This window comes from Coregonus lavaretus (assembly GCF_964263955.1).
Source record: "Coregonus lavaretus genome assembly, chromosome: 33".
Classification (NCBI taxonomy): Eukaryota; Metazoa; Chordata; class Actinopteri; order Salmoniformes; family Salmonidae; genus Coregonus; species Coregonus lavaretus.
Window position 1 is genome coordinate 32254682 of NC_140020.1, and position 21986 is coordinate 32276667.

General features: G+C 42.2%; 1 pseudogene across 1 annotated transcript in view; it reads left to right on the plus strand.

The window, feature by feature from the left end:
- The window catches only part of LOC311108205 (kelch-like protein 29), a 208891-nt pseudogene that overhangs the window by 49218 nt on the left and 137687 nt on the right, over positions 1-21986 (plus strand). Inside the window, exon 2 of the transcript in view lies at positions 18839-18995. The product of the transcript in view is annotated as a kelch-like protein 29 (transcript). The remainder of the gene's footprint in view (positions 1-18838; positions 18996-21986) is intronic.

Sequence of the window (21986 nt, forward strand, 5' to 3'; positions counted from 1 at the left end):
ATGAACTAATTTCTCAGAGCCCATCTCACGATACAATAGCTAAGGTATATGCTAGCCTACCCTATAGTTAAGCCTTTTGTATATGTGTGTTCCTGCTTCATATGTGTATCGCTCTTTTCTTATTCTGTCTGTTGTATTAGTAGATTGAACAGGAGCCATATCTCTGAGACAGACAAGGGACTGGGTGCAAACACGTAGTCAGGAGAAAACCCAGCTTGTTTGGATGTATGAGGAGACCAGACCAGCCAATCACAGCCTTATGTTCACCAACCAGACCCTTCTCCATGGACCTCTAGGAGAAGGAAGCCAATGACATGCATGGGTGTTTGATACACACACAGTGACGCTGTGTATTATTGGTCGACAATAACACACACACAGTGACAGACAGCTGTCAGTATTGGCCCTTCCCATGTCTTACCTCTGGGGGAAGGCAACCAATAACATGGTAGATGGTCTTTGGTACAGACAGTAACGCTGTCTGCTATTGCTAGACACAAACACACACTCACAGTGACAGCTGTTGGTGTTGGCTGGGCCATGTCAGGGAGAATAGGACGGTGTGTCAGGATGATTATTAGATCTTCTCCTATGGAGTAGTGTCAGTGTGTGGTCAATGTGTCTAGAGGAGAGTACAGTGCCTATCATAAGTATTCATCCCCTTGGATATTTTCACTTTCATGTGGGGTTACAAAGTGGGATTGAAATGGATATAATTGTGAATGTATTTGTCACTGATCTACACAATACTCCATAATGTCAATGTGCAAAGAAAATTCAATAAATGTTAACACATTTATAACTAAAATGTATTGGTTCTATAAGTATTCACCCCCTTTATTATGACAAGCCTAAATACGTTCAGGAGTAAAAATATGCTTAACAAATCACATAATAAGGATTTAACTACAAAGACCAGGGAGCTTTTCCATAGTTTCGCAAATAAGGGCACGGATTGGTAGAACAAAAGAAAAAAAGACTTTGAATATCCCTTTGAGTATGGTGAAGTTATTAATTACACTTTGGCTGGTGTATCAATACACCCAGTCACTACAAAGATACAGGCATCCTTCCTATCTGAGTTGCTGAAATAGAAGGAAAACGCTTAGGGATTACTCCATGAGGCCAATGGAGATTTTAAAACAGTTTAATGGCTGTGATGGGAGAAAACTGAGGATGGATCAACATTATAGTTACTCCACAATTCTAACCTAAATGACAGAGTGAAAAGAAGGAAGCCTGTACAGAATATAAATATTCAAAAACATGCATCCGGTTTGCAACAAGGAACTAAAGTAATACTGCAAAAAATGTGGCAAAAAAAATAACATTTTGTCCTGAATATAAAGCTTTATTTTTGGGGAAAATCCAACACATCACTAAGTAGCACTCTCCATATTTTCAAGCAGTGTTTTTCAGGATAAAAAGGAATGGAGCTAAGCACAGGCAAAATCCTAGAGGAAAACCTGGTTTAGTCTGCTTTTCACCAGACACAGGGAGACATTCACTTTTCAGCAAGACAAAAACTGGCCAAATCTACACTGGAGTTGCTTACCAAGAAGACAGTGAATGTTCCTGAGTGGCCTAGTTACAGTTTTGACTTTAATCTGCCTGAAAATATATGGCGAGACTTGAAAATGGCTGTTTCGCAATGATCAACAACCATATTGACAGATCTTGAAGAATTTTGAAAATAATAATGGGCCAATATTGCCTAATCTAGGTGTGCAAAGCTCTTAGAGACATACCCAAAAGGACTCACAGCTGTAATTGCTGGCAAAGGTGTTTCTTGGGGGGTGAAAAAAAAGACTATATAAAATAAATATTACAAATACTGAGCTCAAACAAATTGGGAAACTATATTATTTTATGCTAATACAACGGCTCAGAGAAGGAGATTACAAATCAAACAAAATCAAATCTGCATTAACATTCTACTTTTTTAAATTAATCTCTGCTTAAGGAACTGTATTGTGGCCTTCCATGGTTTCCTGTTTCACTGGGGTATAAAATTGAGGGAACACGCATGTAAAATCCATCACCATGGGGAAAGGCAAAGAAATCACAAACGAAAAGAGACAAGTGGTTGTTGAGCTTCATAAATCGGGCATTGGGTACAAAACAATACCTAAAAAATGAAATATACCACTTTCCACTATTAAACATCCATGGTAGAGGACGCATGTGTACCTTGTCCCCACGCACATTGAGGAAGATGATTCTGGAGGGAAAGAAAAGTCCAATGGCCACAGTTGGAGAATTACAGAACTTGGTCGCATCTTGGGGTTACCAAATCTCAAATTAAACGCCACCTCCATGCCAATAGGCTCTTTGGAGGGGTTACCAGAAGAAAAAAAACTTTATTGAGAGTAACCAACAAATGTAAATGCCTGAAGGATTGGAACTGGGTGCTTTGGTCAGATATGACGAAAATAGAGGTCTTTGGCCACGCACACCAGTGGTGGGTTTGGCGTCGAAAGAAAGATAAATAACCTCATACCTACTGTAAAATATGGTCAAATCAAATCTAATTTTATTGGTCACATATACATATTTAGCAGATGTTATTGCGGGTGTAGCGAAATGCTTGTGGTCCTAGCTCCAACAGTGCAGTAGTATGGTGGATCTTTGTATGTTAGGACTTCCACTTTTAACCCAACCGCTCCAAAAGACACACATACAGTGGGGAGAACAATTATTTGATACATATTTTTTACATTTTACATTTTAGTCATTTAGCAGACGCTCTTATCCAGAGCGACTTACAGTTAGTGAGTGCATACATTATTTTTTTTCATACTGGGCCCCTGTGGGAATCGAACCCACAACCCTGGCGTTGCAAGCGCCATGCTCTACCAACTGAGCTACACGGGGCATGCCGATTTTCCTACTTACAAAGCATATAGAGGTCTGTAATTTTTGTCATAGGTACACTTCAACTGTGAGAGACGGAAAATCCAGAAAATCACATTGTATGATTTTTAAGTAATTAATTTGTATTTTATTGCATGACATAAGTATGTGATACATCAGAAAAGCAGAACTTAATATTTGGTACAGAAACCTTTGTTTGCAATTACAGAGATCATACGTTTCCTGTAGGTCTTGACCAGGTTTGCACACACTGCAGCAGGGATTTTGGCCCACTCCTCCATACAGATCTTCTCCAGATCCTTCAGGTTTCGGGGCTGTCGCTGGGCAATACAGACTTTCAGCTCCCTCCAAAGATGTTCTATTGGGTTCAGCTTTGGAGACTGGCTAGGCCACTCCAGGACCTTGAGATGCTTCTTACGGAGCCACTCCTTAGTTGCCCTGGCTGTGTGTTTCGGGTCGTTGTCATGCTGGAAGACCCAGCCACGACCCATCTTCAATGCTCTTACTGAGGGAAGGAGGTTGTTGGCCAAGATATCGCGATACATGGCCCCATCCATCCTCCCCTCAATACGGTGCAGTCGTCCTGTCCCCTTTGCAGAAAAGCATCCCCAAAGAATGATGTTTCCACCTCCATGCTTCACGGTTGGGATGGTGTTCTTGGGGTTGTACTCATCCTTCTATTTCCTCCAAACACGGCGAGTGGAGAACAGGAGGGCATCTTAAAGAAAAACTAACAGGTCTGTGAGAGCCGGAATTCTTACTGGTTGGAAGGTGATCAAATACTTATGTCATGCAATAAAATGCAAATGAATTACTTAAAAATCATACAATGTGATTTTCTGGATTTTTGTTTTAGATTCCGTCTCTCACAGTTGAAGTGTACCTATGATAAAAATTACAGACCTCTACATGCTTTGTAAGTAGGAAAACCTGCAAAATCGGCAGTGTATCAAATACTTGTTCTCCCCACTGTACATATACAGGTTTTTGGAGAGATGCAGGGAGTTGCCACACTGGGTGTCCGGGGAGCTGTTGTTGTGGGGGGTTAAGTGCCTTCCTCAAGGGCACAACGGCAGGCAATGGCATCTAGGATTTGATACCAGCAACTTTCCGGTTGCCAGCTCACTTCGCCTCTCTAATTGCTAGGCTACCTGCCGCCCTATGGGGCTGTTTTGCTTCCACTGGTCCTGGGGCCCTTGTTAAGGTCAACGGCATCATGAACTTTACCCAGTAACAGGACATTTTAGCCAGAAACCTGGTTGCTTCTGCCAGGAGGCTGAAACTCTGCCATAAGTGGATTTTTTCTAGGAAGATAATGACCCTAAGCACACATCAAAATCCACAAAGAAATGGTTAATTGACCACAAAATCAACATTTTGCAATCGATGCGGTAAAGAGGTCAATGGAACACAGACCGTGGGGGATAGAAGAAGGATGCCGGATTGGCTCACATTCAACAAATCTGATCTAACAAAGTGGATATTCGTCAAATCTGTCATGATTGATGTATTGTAACAGGCTCACGTGGTTACTAAAGTCCAATTTGGATATATTTGGCTGTTTTCGCTGCATAACGTTTAGAGGTTGTCCCATTTCAAGTTTAGAATAAGTGACTGCTAAATGTTAACTCCAGTTCGTATAAGCTGGTAGCATAGCTAGCATACAGAAATCAGTGGTGGTAGTCAGTTATTTTTAACTGTAGTGCAGTTGATTGGTGACAATGACATGAACATGTATTGGGGGTTGACATCCATACAAGCATTATACTCCGATACATATATACATACATTATAAACAATAACCTAAATGTTGGCTAATTTTGCTTGGGGGCAATGAGGAGATTCGGGATCTTTCCCGCAAGGCATCTTTCCCCCACGCATTTCAATGGCATATCCATTGTTTTGATCGAGTTCCATTGAACTTTTTTTCAATGGCCATCTCAGTCTCCGAACTTGAACCCCATTGAGAACCTGTTGTTTGAATTGAAGAGGGCAGTCGAATGATATCAAGGATCTGGAAAGATTCTGTATGGAGGAATGGTCTAAGGTCCCTCACAATGTGTTCTCCAATCTCATAAAACATTATAGAAAAAGGCTAAGTGCCATTATCCTTGCAAGGGGAGAGGGCACAAAGTATTGAATACAGGGGTGGCAATAATTTTGACACCTATCTTTTGGAGAAAAAAAATATTACTTGTTAAACAAAATCACTTTCTCTGAGCAATTGTATTAGTATAAAATATTATAATGTTCAAATGTTTTGGAGCATACAATATAGCTCAGTATTTGTATAATTTATTTTATAGACTTTTTTGCTCATCTTTATCAAGGGTGCCAATAATTTGATAAAACGTTCACATTTTTCTTCCACTGTGACATTAGAGTACTTTGTGTAGATCGTTGGCCAAAAATGTCAATTTTAAATCAATTTTAATCACACTTTGTAACACAATGAAATCCGAAGAAATCAAAGGGGTTGAATACTTACAGTTTGATAAGCACTGTATGTGAGTGTGTGTTGGGATTTTCTCCATTGGACAGAATGTTCAGTTATGTTTGTGTGATTGCCACTCAAACATTATTGAGAGGAAGGACAACTGATGAATAGATTCATTAAAGCTGAAATCCGCGATGGGTGAAACCGCGCCACTGGTCGCCCCCAGGCGCATTTGTTATTGTTTTTGTTTTGAGGAAATGAGCATCCAGCAAAAAAAATCATGGTACATACTCTGCTGTTCTAGCTCACACACAATGATGTCAGAGGGAAAAAAAACATTGTTGTTTGAAGTAACATCTTGTTGCTGTAATTTCACAAAAAAGATATGGCAGTTTCACCGCTATGGATTGCAGCTTTATAGAACTAGACAATGGATTCAGTTGTGCGTGTGCGCGCGTGCGTGTGTGAAAAAGAACAAGCCAAACAGCTAATGGAGTCAGAGTGAGGCGCAACAGCCCGGCTCGGAGGGAGATGGGTAACCATAGCAACATGTATTTTAGTTTGCCACGCCTCTTTAGCACACACATACATACCATCCTGAGAGAACACACTGAGGACAATAGTGTGTGTGGGTGCATGTTTGTGTCTGTGTATTGGTCTGCCATGAACATGTAGCCTACACATATTTAGGAAATAACAAATTCATTAGAACCTCCATACCAAACTTTCAGTATCTTCATGGTGTGTTTTGTTCTTCTGTCACGTTCAGTGTAACCCTATGGTAGCTGTTCTGTTTTACATTCTGCTGTATAGTTCTCATGGGGCTGAGGGCAACAGTGGACCTTTTATTGACAAGCACAGAGACCCAGTGGTTTAGTGAATACGGAACAAACCTTGATACTTTTTAGTCTTTCTATTGCTAAACTGTTCATACAAATTGTAATGAACAATGCATTTGGCTTCAGTTTCATCAGGTTGGTTCTCCTACAATGCAGAACATGACTGGGTTGTTTCACAGACAGTCAGGGTTGAAACCTGTCAAAGGATGCTTTAGGTGGTTTGACCAGAAATGTCCTAATGTTCTGTGTTTCTATGTGTGCATCTGTTTGTGCGGATGATACTAAACAAAACTGTCATTTCAGAGTAAGGCAGAGTGTTTTGGGAGAGTGTGGTGTTTATGTGGTTTCAGTGTGTGTGCATGCACACACGTCTGTTCTGTGATGTGTGCTGGGGCCTTCCATGTACAAAGGCTTTGCTAGGGGAAAATCCCCAGCCAGCCAAACAACAAACACAATTTCATCCTATACACAGCAGCTTGCCACCCCAAAAATTGTTTTTGCCTGCACTGTTTCTCTGCTCCTCTCTTCTTTTCTCATCCCCCCTGCCTGCTGACTGAAGCTCATTTTGTGTTGAGTAGAATTGCAAAGGTAGGGTATATACCTCTAAGTTTACCAGTAAACTACCAAATGTTTTGTAACTTTCAAGGTTTATTTGGAATTTTATCAAACATTTAGTGGCCTTTTGGGGTTCTTCAGATTATCACAGGTGTTTGTATTTCTCTGGCTCTCTATGAAATAATTAAATAAGATGTTTAAAGAAGTAAAAAATAGAATGACCAAGCTGTAAAACATTATCCTAAATACAAACCATCAACTTAGTGAATACCATTGGTGTTTTAATATGAGGGTTTCTGTTTGAAATATCCTTTATATTTATTTTTACAAGTATTTATTTTACTATATATTTGTTGTCAATGTTTTGGCATGAAAAAATGTAAATAGTTGGAAGAGTTGCAGAGTTCATTGAAGTTTCATTAATTAGGCTATTTTATCTTGGCCATATGGTCTATCCACAAGAAACACATGGACACATATATATATATATATTTATACTATATATGATTTTAGAATTTTTTATTAAAGTATAAATTACCAAAGTTACCATAGATTTACATAGATTTTCTGTTAATTACCAAAATTACAGAAGATTCTGGTAACTTTAGTAAATTACTGGTAGCTTTGCAACCCTAGTGTTGAGTCAGAGAAACATCTCTCTTGTTTTCTGAGTCAGACTAGAACCATCTGCCACCCGCGATAATGGGTCGCTAGGGAGGAGAGGACCGGCAAACCGGAGACTAACTGAAAAAGAGAGAAAACACAGAGTGTTTCGATACCAACCTGTTTGTCTGCCCACCGCATTATGCCATCTTAATAAACTGAGTGTGTGTTTTTGTGTATTGCATCTCGCCCTTTGCGTCAGTTGGTTGTCATCTTAGACCATCTTCCTGTGATTGATATGTTGTGATGATGATGACAAACAGTAAACAATGATCACTCTCTCTCTCTCTCTCTCTCTCTCTCTCTCTCTCTCTCTTCTCTACGAGAAATTGTCAATTCTTGACCTCTGAGTTTGTCCTAGTCCTAAATCAGCTCTACTGATTTGTTTCTTTCTAAACTATCTCACTTTCCTCTGTCTTAACCGGACAGGCTTAGAGTTCATCTGACCAAACTTGTCAATCCATGGTCCCCTGTGTGTCATTATGCATTTCACTTATTTTCTTAAGTCTTCTTGTGTTAGACTTGCAGACATCTGATAACAATCTGACATCTCATTGCCTTCTGTTCTGACTCATATCAGGCCTGTCAGATTTTGACTATGAATTGATCAAGTGTTTGAGTCTTTATTGAAGCTGTCTTCTGTTAACGTACTGACGCATCAATGCTATCAGTAGTGCTTTGGCAGCATCTAGCATTTCCACATAGGCACAAACACACACACTTTGACACCTCTTGTGAAGAGTGGTGGGTGATAGCCATCTTTAAGCAAGGAGGAAATATGTGTGAGATGGAATCGATCAGATATGTAAAACTGCACATTAAGTCATATTGAACCAGATGTTTCGATTGTGTGTGTAGTGTAGTGTAGTGGCGGCAGCAGATGGGGTTGGAGTCTGGCGGAAATAAAGCCCTGTCAACGGGAGAGCAGTAGTGTCAATGAGGCAGCAGAATGCATAATAATATAATAATAATATGCCATTTAGCAGACACTTTTATCCAAAGTGACTTACAGTCATGTGTGCATGCATTTTTGTGTATGGGTGGTCCCGGGGATCGAACCCACTACCCTGGCGTTACAAGCGCCGTGCTCTACCAGCTGAGCTACCTCTCCCTATCCCAGTCTGTTGTCCCCACTTGTTTAAAGAGTTCCACCATTGTGCCTGTACCCAAGCAAGCTAAGGTAACTAAACTAAATCACTATATCCCTCTAGCACTCACTTCTGTCATCATGAAGTGCTTTGAAAGACTAGTCAAGGGCCATATCACTTCCACCTTGCCTGACACCCTACACCCACTACAATCCTCTGGTTAGAGATGATCCAATCGCTAATGACTTTGTTTTGTACAACACCCCTCATTGTGACGTCACCACAAATGACTTCAATGATGGCGGTCTCAGACTGAAGTATGTAGCGAACATAGAGAAACGTTCATAATTCAGATCTCTAAATTCATAACATACCAACTGCCTCTAGCAAAACATTTTATTTTTGAGTGTAGGCTCATTTATTTCTGCAACAACACGCTCACTCGTCACAAATTGTAAGCAAGCTAGTTACTAAAGACATGATTGACATTGGGAAAAGAGGGTGGGCTATCAGCTGATTGTTGTAAATCTGCTACTTACCTATATCTGTTTTTTTTACTGATTGTGATATATCTTCAATGCTCTTCAATAATAACTTTATAATATTCATAATCTTCTATCTCAAGATAAATAAATAAAAATAATTTGGTGGGTGCTTGCATTTGTAGTGAGTGTGTATTAATACGCATTCGAACCAGCAACCTTTTGGTTACTGGCCCAACTCTCTGAGAGTTGGGCCAGTAACCAAAAGGTTGCTGGTTCGAATCCCTGAGCCGACTAGGTGAAAGATCTGTTGATGCACCCTTGAGCAAGGCATTTAACCCTGATTGCTCCTGTAAGTTGCTCTGGATAAGAGCAACTGCTAAATGACTAGAATATATGGGTGGCTTGTGTGGATATTTTAGTATATGGTGGTTAGCTAGTCCAGACTAGCTGTGTTGTTGATGCAGCCGCTCCTCTGTCTTTCTCCCTCTCTCTGCTGCCTGTATCAGCCAACCAGACCCAATATTAGTGATGATGTAAATCAAGTGTTATCAGTGTTAATCAAATGTTATACTACTGTGGAAGTACTGTTGATATTTAAACTAGGGAGCTTACTACACACACTCAACCGGTGACGGCATCTCAAGCCATGCATGTTTGGATAACATGCAAGCTACGTACAGGGCAGATCAACGGACAGGGTAGGGCTGGGGGGTGAGGAACCCTATGTGTGCATGTGCTTGCATAGACTACAGCTCTGCTTTCAACACCATAGTGCCCTCTAAGCGTGTCACTAAGCTCAGGGCCCTGGGTCTGACCCCTTCCCTGTGGAACTGGGTCCTAGACTTACTGACAGGCCAACCCCAGGTGGTGAGGGTAGGCAACAACACCTCTGCCACACTGATCCTCAACACAGGGACCCACAGGGGTGTGTGCCGTGCCCTCTCCTGTACTCCCTGTTCACCCATGACTGTATGGCAATGCACAACTCCAACATAATCATCAAGTTTGCTGACAACACGACCGTGGTAGGCCTGATTACCAGTAATGATGAGACAGCCAACAGGGAGGAGGTTAGAGCCCTGCCAGAGTGGTGCCAGGAAAATAAACTCTCCCTCAACATAAAAAATAAACCTGATCGTTGACTACAGGAGACAGAAGAGGGAGCATGCCCCCATCCACATCGACAGGGCTGCAGTGGAGAGGGTCAAAAGCTCAAGTTCCTTGGCGTGCACATCACTGAGGACCTGAAAGGACAACCTCAGGTGGCTGAAGAAATTCGGCATGGCCCCTAAGACTCTCACAAACTCTACAGCCTGGTACGGCAACTGCACCGCCTTCAACTGAATGGCTCTCCAGAGGGTGGTGCGGTCAACCCAGCACATCAGCAGGGGCACAATGCCTGCCCTCCAGGACATTTACAGCACTCTGTGTCAAAGGAAGGCCAAAAACATCATCAAGGACCTCAGCCACCCGAGTCAAGGTCTGTTCACTCTGTTACCATCTAGCAGACAGAGACTGTACAGGTGCATCGAAGATGGGACCGAAAGACTGAAAAACAGCTTCTATCAACAGGCCATCAGACGCTTGAACAGCCATCACGCCATCTCCTCATGTAAGAGACAAAGATGGACTCACTCACATCAAAACACACACACAAGCTCACACACACACCTCATACACAAGCAAACTCCTGTACTCACATGTATACATTTACATTACATTTTACATTTTTGTCATTTAGCAGACGCTCTTATCCAGAGCGACTTACAGGAGCAATTAGGGTTAAGTGCCTTGCTCAAGGGCACATCGACAGATTTTTCACCTAGTCGGCTCGGGGATTAGAACCAGCGACCTTTCGGTTACTGGCACAACGCTCTTAACCACTAAGCTACCTGCCGCCCCACTCATGCACACGCATAAACCCATACTCACAAACACACGCGCACACACACACAGCCAACGCTGATGTCCCATGTATATAGACATTGCTAACTAGACATAATTTAGCTAATAAAATGTTAAAGTTTATTAGGAAGTTTAATTAATAAGTTAGACACTCACCGGACAGCTTTGGTAGGTACTGTAGCTAGTTAGATTTTCCAACAGATGTTTCTAAAATCCTTGATTGGTCATCAACGGTTAATGGTGTTGGAACTCATGTGTTCACCAGAAACGGCTTCTGGTAAACTGTTTGTAACTACTGTCAACAAATATTATTGTTGCCAAAGGTTTGCTGCAGATTCACCACTAGTGGCAAACTTCTGGCAACATTTTGTGGCAAACTATTTAGTTTGCAGCAAATTTGCCACAAACTTGCAGGAAGTTTGCAGCAACAAATTAATTTTTGTAAGGGAAACTATGCAGCATAAAAACTAGGCCATTCCAAGACATTTAAATATTTCCCCTTAAACCACTCAAGTGTTGCTTTAGCAGTATGCTTAGGGTCATTGTCCTGCTGGAAGATGAACCTCCGTCCCAGTCTCAAATCTCTGGAAGACTGAAACAGGTTTCCCTCAAGAATTTCCCTGTATTTAGCACCATCCATCATTCCTTATATTCTGACCAGTTTCCCAGTCCCTGCCGATGAAAAACATCCCCACAGCATGATGCTGCCACTACCATGCTTCACTGTGGGGATGGTGTTCTCGGGGTGATGAGAGGTGTTGGGTTTGCCCCAGACATAGCGTTTTCCTTGATGGCCAAAAAGCTCAATTTTAGTCTCATCTGACCAGAGTACATTCTTCCATATGTTTGGGGAGTCTCCCACATGCCTGTTGGCGAACACCAAACGTGTTTGCATATCTTTCTCTTTAAGCAATGGCTTTTTTCTGGCCACTCTTCCGTAAAGCCCTGCTCTGTGGAGTGTACGGCTTAAAGTGGTCCTATGGACAGATACTCCAATCTCCGCTGTGGAGCTTTGCAGCTCCTTCAGGGTTATCTTTGGTCTCTTTGTTGCCTCTGATTAATGCCCTCCTTGCCTGGTCCGTGAGTTTTGGTGGGCGGCCCTCTCTTGGCAGGTTTGTTGTGGTGCCATATTCTTTCAATTTTTTAATAATGGATTTAATGGTGCTCCGTGGGATGTTCAAAGTTTCTGATATTTTTTTATAACCCAATCTGATCTGTACTTCTCCACAACTTCGTCCCTGACCTGTTTGGAGAGCTCGTTGTTCTTCATGTTGCCGCTTGCTTGGTGGTGCCCCTTGCTTAGTGGTGTTGCAGACTCTGGGACCTTTCAGAACAGGTGTATATATACTGAGATCATGTGACACTTCGATTACACACAGGTGTGTGACTTCTGAAGGTAACTGGTTGCACCAGATCTTATTTAGGGGCATCATAGCAAAGGGGGTGAATACATATGCACGCACCACTTTTCCGTTATTTATTTTGTAGAATTTTTTGAAACAAGTTATTTTTTTCATTTCACTTCACCAATTTTGACTATTTTGTGGATGTCCATTACATGAAATCCAAATAAAAATCAATATAAATTACAGGTTGTTGTGACGAGTACTGAGGATACGAAGAGGCAGGATGCAGATGCTTTAATTAACAAGGTAACGGTTTACTTAACAATGAGAAAGAGAATAACAAAGAGCGCGTAAACGACACAGCACTAACAATTACACACAACAATGAACGAACAGTCCAGGGCTATATAGTGATGATGATGAGGTGCAGGTGCGCTGGAGATGATTAGGGTGCGTTGGGTTTCCATTCCTGTGTTTGCCGAGGTGGTGCGCTCAGACCGGTGGCTCAGTAGACCGGCGAATCAGAGCGCCGGAGGGGAGCAACGGGAGGAGACATTACAGTTGTAATGCAACAAAATAGGAAAAATGACAAGGGGGATGAATAGTTTTGCAAGGCACTGTAAAGCAGACAGGCATCCAGTTACTGTTCGATTGAACGTTAGAAGGGGCCAAACAAGTGACCTAAGCAACTTTGATCGTCGGTGCCAGCCACACCGGTTCTAGTATCTCAGAAATGGTTTCTAAGGTTTACAGAGAATGGTGCAACAAACAAAAAACATCCAGTCAGCGGCAGTCTGGTGGGCGAAAACAGCTGGTTGATGAGAGGTCGAAGGAGAATGGCAAGAATCGTGCAAGCTAACAGGCGGGCCACAAACAGGCAAATAATGCCGCAGTACAACAGTGGTGTGCAAAACGGAATCTCGGAACCCACAACTCGTCGGTCCTTGTCACGGATGGGGTATTGCAGCAGACAACCACATCGGCGGTGGTGTAATGGTGTGAGGAATGTTTTCCTGGCACACATTAGGTCCCTTGATACCAATTGAGCAACGTTTCCATGCCCCAAAGAATTCAGGCTGTTCTGGAGGCAAAGGGTAGGTCCGACCCAGTACTACAGTGCCTTCAGAAAGTATTCATACCGCTTGACTTATTCCACATTTTGTTGTATTACAGCTTGAATTAAAAATTGATTAAATATGTTTTTATTTTCACCTATCTACACACAATACCCCATAATGACAAAGTTTAAAAAAAATCTTCACATTTATTGAAAATTAAATAGAAATATCTACATAAATATTCACACCCCTGAATCAATACGTTAGAATCGCCTTTGGCAGCGATTACAGCTGTGAGTCTTTCTGGGTAAGTCTCTAAGAGCTTTGCACACGTGGATTGTACAATATGATATATATATTTTTTTAATCCTTCAAGCTCTGTCAAGTTGGTTGTTGATCATTGCTCGACAGCCATTTTCAAGTCTTGCCATAGATTTTCAAGCCGATTTAAGTCAAAACTATAACTAGGCCACTCAGGAACATTCAATGTTGTCTTGGTAAGCAACTGTATATTTGGCCTTGTGTTTTAGGTTATTGTCCTGCTGAAAGGTGAATTTGTCTCCCAGTGTCTGTTGGGAAGCAGACTGAACCAGGTTTTGCTCTAGGATTTTGCCTGTGCTTAGCTCTATTCCGTTTCTTTTTATCCTAAAAAACTCCATAGTCCTTGCCGATGACAAGCATGCCCATAACATGACGCAGCCACCACCACATTAGCTAAAGTTAGCTAGCTCACAAAGGACTTGTGGGCTCAAAACAGAAACTGTTTTGTTCCACGAGTACATCTCTTGTACATGACTAATCAAATGACCAGACATGTCAGCAGGGATAGAAATTAAGCTAGCCCGAGTCTAGTACTTTTCAGACTGGGCTAGTAGAAAATGTGCCAAACTAGCCTGACACAGCAGTGAAAATGTGCCTTTACAAACATCTCATGCCACAGATTTAGGATCTGAATGTTACCCGGGCTAGTAGAAATCTTGGTCTGTTGGCCAGTGCCCAAAATCCTTATGTTCCATCCCTGCATGTCAGTTCCTTTCAGACGATCCCCTTACCCCTGTCGGTGCTCCTCAGTGACCTCACGGCTGAGGGTTTTAACTTTTCTCTTGAGAATTAGAATCATAAGTACAGTCGTATAGCTCATTGCAATACTTCAGCTCTTTGGGCAAATAGTACCCTAGACTGTCCTCATCATCTAGTTAAGTATTCTAGATGATGGAATTGATTTGATTTGGTTTGATTTGATTATTCCAGATGATTCCTCCATTTAAATAAATGTTACTATTTTAGTAATCAACCTAGCTAGCTAGTAAAATGTACTCGGGTCTGCAGCTGCCATTTTCTGTTGGGAAAGAGAAATGGCCCTGTATTTACCAGAAAAGGTAGCTCATCCACCATGGCAGAAGAGGAAGATTCAGACTGTTGAGGGACCACTTGTCACATTGTCCAAGGTGGGTTTGTCTTATGATAAATAATGCATTTTCTGTCCAGATAAAGATGTTGATACAGCATTGAAAAAGACCCACCACTGACCAAACATCTCTTTGTTTTCCAGTACAACAGGAGTGCATCCCTCAGGCCATCCGGTGCCTGGACATCCTGTGCCAGTGTGATCTGAGCGCGAGCATCCAGTTGTGGAGAATACAGCCCATCGAGCCTGTGGACAGACAGGTCAGTAACTCATCAAATATGATACAATATTGTGTAAAACATTGAATTTGTAGATGCATCGAAATTTTGACTTTAGCTCCCCTTCTCCCCACGTTTTAGACGTTACATGTGGAACATCAGGCTCACCCCACGAGAAGCAGTGCATGATCAATGCCACCCTCAACAAGGTGATCAGCTGGAAGTTATGTACTCTCTCACTCTGGGGGTAAGACATCATTTAAACATCACAGATATAAATTCCCACTGTGCCCATGATAAAATGCAATGTGAATTGTGTTGTATTACTGAATGAAACTGTGAGGAGATGCACTAAGACCAGCCTTTGTGATTTAACTTACGTTAAGTACATTACTTTAGTTGGCTGCTTTGAGCAAAACTTGAATGTAATATAACCTATTCTAGGACCCTATTGTTTGTGTATGATCTTTATTCATTGTTGACTTGTTGTTCAACAACGTCAGGTATAGACAGGGATGACTGGGGCCTTCAGCAAGTAAGACACAGGATAAGAAATCATTTGAACATCACAGATATAAATACCCACTGTGTCCATGGTAAAGTTAATTACATTACTTTAGTTGGCTGCTTTGAGCAAAACGTGTATGTAATATAACCTATTCTGGGAGACTAGTGTGTGTGTTTGAACTATGTGAAATATTTCCCCCTGAAAACAGGTACTGACAGGAGGAAGAATATGAGTCTGCCAGAGGTCGTCACGCTGGATGGGGATGGGGATGGAGGCTTTGGTGGGCCACACAACCAAGAAGCAGGTGTCCTTTCCAGTGATGTGGAGCTGATCTTGGACCTAGTGCCAGTAAGGATGATATTCACCAAGGCAGTAAGACCCTCCCTCCTTGATATAGAAATCCTTTGACTTCACTGCCTCTTCAATGGTAAGGACCCTTGCACCATAGGGACACTTGACCTCCACCACTGCTGTTGTACCCACCAGACCATCCGGTGAGGCACCCAGGATCCCAGACCATGTGACCCAAAGCCCTGACTCCTGCACATCCATCCCTTTAACCAAGTGTTTCCCAAACTCGGTCCTGGGGACCCCAAGGGGTGCACGTTTAGTTTTTTGCCCTAGCACTACACAGATGATTAAAATCATCAAAGCTTGATGATTAGTTGATTATTTGAATCCGCTGTGTAGTGCTCGGGCAAAAACCCTGCTGTAGCCATTTAGAATGCCTTGATGTCCTCCTCTTCATTACCTGTGCCCCACTTTACAGACAACACCCCATCCAACGACTGTGATCTGAGGACAATTTTATCAGCTACCGAGTAATGCGCTTGGCCTTAACCACTGTGCCATAATTGCTGGCCGTCAACCTTCCTCTTCTCATGGTGTGCCGGTTGGTGTGGTGTCCAACTGTTGCCTGCCGGCCAGGATGCCTGCAACAGTTCCTTAGCCACAGAAGATCCTCCTTTGTGCGCTCTCGGGACAGAGGGTTGTAGTCTTCAGCCGAGTACAGGTCCTTCACTGACTGACTGCACCTGGTTGGGCACGGCTGGCTTCCTCCACTCGCATTCCACATCCGTACGGCGGATATTGTGAACCGCCAAAATAGGCTGCATGGCTACACGTATGAGCTCCACGGAGGCATTCACATGTGGTAGAGAGAATCCCCTGGTCACCTATAGAGACCTGCCAAGAGAAAGGATGTTAAGTGTCACATGGCTTTCAATGCATGACTTTGAACACCTTGAAATGCATTTGTTGTAAGAAATGTGCTATATACTGTAAATAAAGTTTGATTTGATTGATAACATTACAGCTATAGAATATTTAATAATTGTAGTTTTTCCATAAACTTTTAATTGATAACTTGGCATTTTTATCACTTGACATATCAATCATATAGTGGGAAGGATCCTATAAATCAAGACTGTGTGAATGCATGTACCACTCTGAATAAATAAGTACTGTGCCTTTGAAGATTTGTCTCTGGTCATGAAACTACAATGCAGGCTGGATGTCTAAACAAAGTAAATTCTGGATGTCAATAGATTTTTAGATTCATTCTCAATGACAACATTCTAGAACTGAGTTGTCACTCATCTAAGTCTGGTATCCGGGGTAATCTGGTTAATGATTATATAATTGATTAAGTGGCTCTTTCCTTGTAGAATGTTGACAGCTGTATAGAACACATTGTATTGCTATGATGCTCAAACTTAACTTAATAGCTACACTCACCGACACAGGATAAACTTTCTCCCTCATGCTGGCCCTGACCAAACCGGTAAGTTGCCCCTCACTATAGCTGCACTTCTCCACATGGCCAGACTTGTAGTGGTCTTCTCCCCTTTTAATGCTCATCCTTGAAAAATGCCATAAGGTCTGAAACAGACACCCAAGTCGACATCCTGTACAAACAATTATCTAGGCTAAGTAAAACAAAATACTTGTTTGATCTACTGCTCTGCTAACTAGCTAGCTAAAGTGTAGTCATTGGCTAGCTAAGACAGAGAAAGGGGACGGAAGAAGTTCAACACTTTATTCAATTCATTTCAATACAGCACATGGATCGGCTAGTGTCGGCTAGAGATGAGGTGCTGGAGGTCTTCTCTGTTGCTAATTAGCATTTCAGATTTTTGAGAGTAAATTGAGGTGAATATATTGATAAAACTCACCTTGTCCGAAAGAGAATTACACGGTTATCAAAACGTCACGCCAAGGTAAGCCTACACCAAACAAATACTTAATTTGCAGTGTTTGTAAAATTCACTATGTGAAAAATGAATGGTGGAAAAACGATTGGAACCATTTCTGTGTTTGACCGCTAGGTTTTATGGGTATTATGACACGTCCACTGTGGTGGACTATGTGACGTAGTATGCAGTTTGCGAGGACCACTTTTTGCTCATGAGTGCTACTTTCAGAACTACAGGTAAAAAACGATATAAAAGTACAGAAGAATCTCTTTAACTTAAAAGCCAGGCTGTGGTGAGCTGGAGAATCAGGGTGTACTCTAGCCTCGCTCGTAAACCTCCACATCCAACTGGAGATATAGAGGGCCAATACGTGTGTGTGTGTGTGTGCACGCGCATGTGTTGCTGTATGGTCCGATGGTGTTGACCCAGTGTGTCCATCAGGCTGTGCTGCTCTGATAACATGTCTCACTGTGGTATTGTATTGTATTGTATTTGTTGTGTATGTACACATCAGACTGAAGTGGCTCAATGTTTTGTTTGTTGAAGATGGATATAATCCAGTCCTAGTCATTAATATCCCCCCCCCCACACGAAGTGGAATGTCCCCCCCCTCCACATTTCATTCTAATCGACCATATTTACAGTCAATTATGCTTCATGATTAGTAACAGCTAGACACAATTTTAATAAGCACCCATGTCTTGATCCGGAGAAATTCTAAACCATACAAACGTTTAATTGCCTTTTGATTGCACACTGCAAGGTATAATTGAATGGTTTAATGAATAGTTGAATAGGTGTGTGGTCTCGCACAAAAAGAGTAAGGGCCCTATAGAAAGTAGCTAGGATGTGGATTTTGATATCTGCCATAATAAGACTATAATCTGCATCAGTCACCAGTTAGTGCAGTCGCTCTCCTGATCATCTATATTTGCAAAGCTTGCTGACAAACAAGTCAACCTTTTCTTAAAAGTAAAATGATTTTCATACCTATCATCTTTTCTCTGTATCTCTGTATCTCTTGTCTGTGTATCAGGCCTGATGTTTATTTGTCTGGTTTTCTAAGCTGTTGTTTATCTCCTGTGTCAGTTGAAGGCAGATAAACTGATGTGTTCATCTCTCTCTCTCCCCTCTCTCGCTCCCCCCCCCCCCCCCCTCTCCCCCCCCTCTCTCTCTCTCTCTCACTGATACCTAGGTGTCAGAACTGGTTTGGTCCTGCTGTTTTTCTAATGTGTTGTTCTCTCTCCTCTCTCTCCCAGGTGTCAGGTGTGTCTCCAGGGGAGAGGGAGAGCCAGGCTCCAGGTCTGCTGTTAGCTCCAGGGGTGAGGTGGGGACAGACACCCATCAACCAGCTCACACCCTGGGAGACTGATGAACCCCCTGCCAAACAGCAGCACAGAGACTGTGAACCCACAGGTACTGGCACACACATGTATACACGCACACAAACTCACACAATACGCGACACACATGCATACACCACACAAACACACACACCTGCACGCAATACTAGTTATAGCAATCATAGTCTGTATTATTGTAATATTTTCAGATTTAAACAAATCATCTATTTGAGGTGGATATTTCAAATCAAATCAAATCAAATCAAATCAAATTTTATTGGTCACATGCGCCGAATACAACAGGTGCAGACATTACAGTGAAATGCTTACTTACAGCCCTTAACCAACAGTGCATTTATTTTAAACAAAAAAGTAAGAATAAAACAACAACAAAAAAGTGTTGAGAAAAAAAAGAGCAGAAGTAAAAAATAAAGTGACAGTAGGGAGGCTATATATACAATAGAATAAAGTGACAGTAGGGAGGCTATATATACAGGGGGGTACCGTTGCATAGTAAACGTGCGGGGGCACCGGCCAGTTGAGGCAGTTGAGGCAATATGTACATGTGGGTAGAGTTAAAGTGACTATGCATAAATACTTAACAGAGTAGCAGCAGCGTGAAAAGGATGGGGTGGGGGGGCAGTGCAAATAGTCCGGGTAGCCATGATTAGCTGTTCAGGAGTCTTATGGCTTGGGGGTAGAAGCTGTTGAGAAGTCTTTTGGACCTAGACTTGGCACTCCGGTATCGCTTGCCGTGCGGTAGCAGAGAGAACAGTCTATGACTAGGGTGACTGGAGTCTTTGACAATTTTGAGGGCCTTCCTCTGACACCGCCTGGTATAGAGGTCCTGGATGGCAGGGAGCTTTGCCCCAGTGATGTACTGGGCCGTACGCACTACCCTCTGTAGTGCCTTGCGGTCAGAGGCCAAGCAGTTGCCATACCAGGCGGTGATGCAACCAGTCAGGATGCTCTCGATGGTGCAGCTGTAGAATTTTTTGAGGATCTGAGGACCCATGCCAAATCTTTTTAGTCTCCTGAGGGGGAATAGGCTTTGTCGTGGTTTAATGAGTATAAATGAGAATGACAATAATGGTTTAAGTTTAGGAGCTGTAGATGTTGAGATCCTATAGTAATGAAGTGAACCCAGAATGGCTGTGCCCTGCAGCAGTCAATTTCCCTCTGTTACGCTGCTCTGCTGGCCTCTGCCTCTCACTCATGGAGAATAGGTCTAATTTAAGAACAATACACAATGATACAGCCACTGCACTTGCTCCATTGGAACCTCTACTATTAATATACTATCATACTATAGACACTATGAATACGGTATCGAATGATGTATTCAAGAAACGCAATGAATATTGTATACTTCCATAACAAATATCCCATTTCCACATTCCTAATACTGTAGCGAGCAATACAATGAATACTGTATATTCAAGCAATACCCATTATATACAATACTGAGTAGTCAGTATTCCATGTCCGTCATACTGTAGCTCTACGTTACTAACTCGACATATTATCTGCTAACTGTAATTGAAGCAGTGTCAATAAAGATTTCAATAATTAACCTGTCACAGCTAAGACACTGATTATGTAGACGCAGAGAAATAATACCTTTTTCATGGAAAATAAGTATTTTAGCTCTTGTCAGCTGAGACTGCCAGTACAGGCTTTGCTACTACTAAATATCTAGTTTCTCAAAAAAAATCACTAAGACCTATCAAATGGAAATACGTTTTGTGCTGTTGTCTATTTGAGATACGCCTCCACCACTTCTAAATATCTAGTTTCTCAAACGCATAATTAATACTTCTCCAATTAAAATAAGTCCTCTCTGCTCTTGTCTGTTCGAGAGTCTTTGCCACCACTAAATGGCTTTGACCAAAAGCTTTGGCTAGTTTCTCCAACTTCTCACTGAGGACACTGTTCCTATCGTGTTCTTCTTCTGGAGGTTGGGGGTCAGAGCAGTGCTCTCTGTCCCCTGGTATGTTCTCTAAGGACCCTGCTGGGAGGGTATAGAGGGGCGCACACACACACACACACACACACACACAAAGAGATACACACACACACACACAGTCCTCAGGGACCCTGCTGTGTGGGGTATAGAGGTGGCTGAATGGTCCATGAAGCCCTGTGGTATTAGTAATGTGGCCAGACGACTGAGGCTTTGCCTACAAGCACGGACTGACACACACACACACACACACACACACACACACACACACACACCGCCTGGTGGCGGAAGAAACAAACACACACCAGCCTCAACCACGGAGTGAGATGTCACCCATGCAGAATGCTGCTGCATATGACACTCAATCCAAGTATAGTGTTGCATATTAATATGTGTGTGTGTGTGTGTGTGTGTGTGTGTGTGTGTGTGTGTGTGTGTGTGTGTGTGTGTGTGTGTGTGTGTGTGTGTGTGTGTGTGTGTGTGTGTGTGTGTGTGTGTGTGAAAACGTTTGGCATCCGCAATGAAACCAGCTCCGCACTTCGCTGAACTGAGTTGCAAGAAACTTCCCCTCCAACTCTGCCAGAATGAATCAATGGTTTAAATAGGAACTTCTCCGCAGTTGGTTGTTATCAATACGTTTCTGTCCGGAAAAGTTAACTTTTCGCTTATGAGAAAGATTAAAGGCTTTGATTTCTGAAGCGTTGCCTCAGTCGGTATGTTAACAATTAGAGGTTGATTGAGCAATTCACCAAATTGAATAGAATTCTTATAAAAGGACCAAGGAGCACTTACGAAACAACCAATATTTCATCCTCACATTTAAATGATGGGGTACAAGAGAGCAATCAGGAGAAGGGTTCCATTTAATGTTAATGCAATTACTTTTCCCTTCTTAAACCTTTCATTAGCTTTGCTGCAAGACGACTCGCAAATGTGAGTGCATGTTAGCCATCGCTAATGAGTTCCGTCTTGTTACTTCATTGTATATTTTAGTCCAAAGACTGATTGTAGTTCAGAAAATGTACAGGAACTCAAGATGGAGAACAGGGAGGAGAGATACATATCAACTTGTAATCAATTCTGGCACCTCGTTGAAATCCT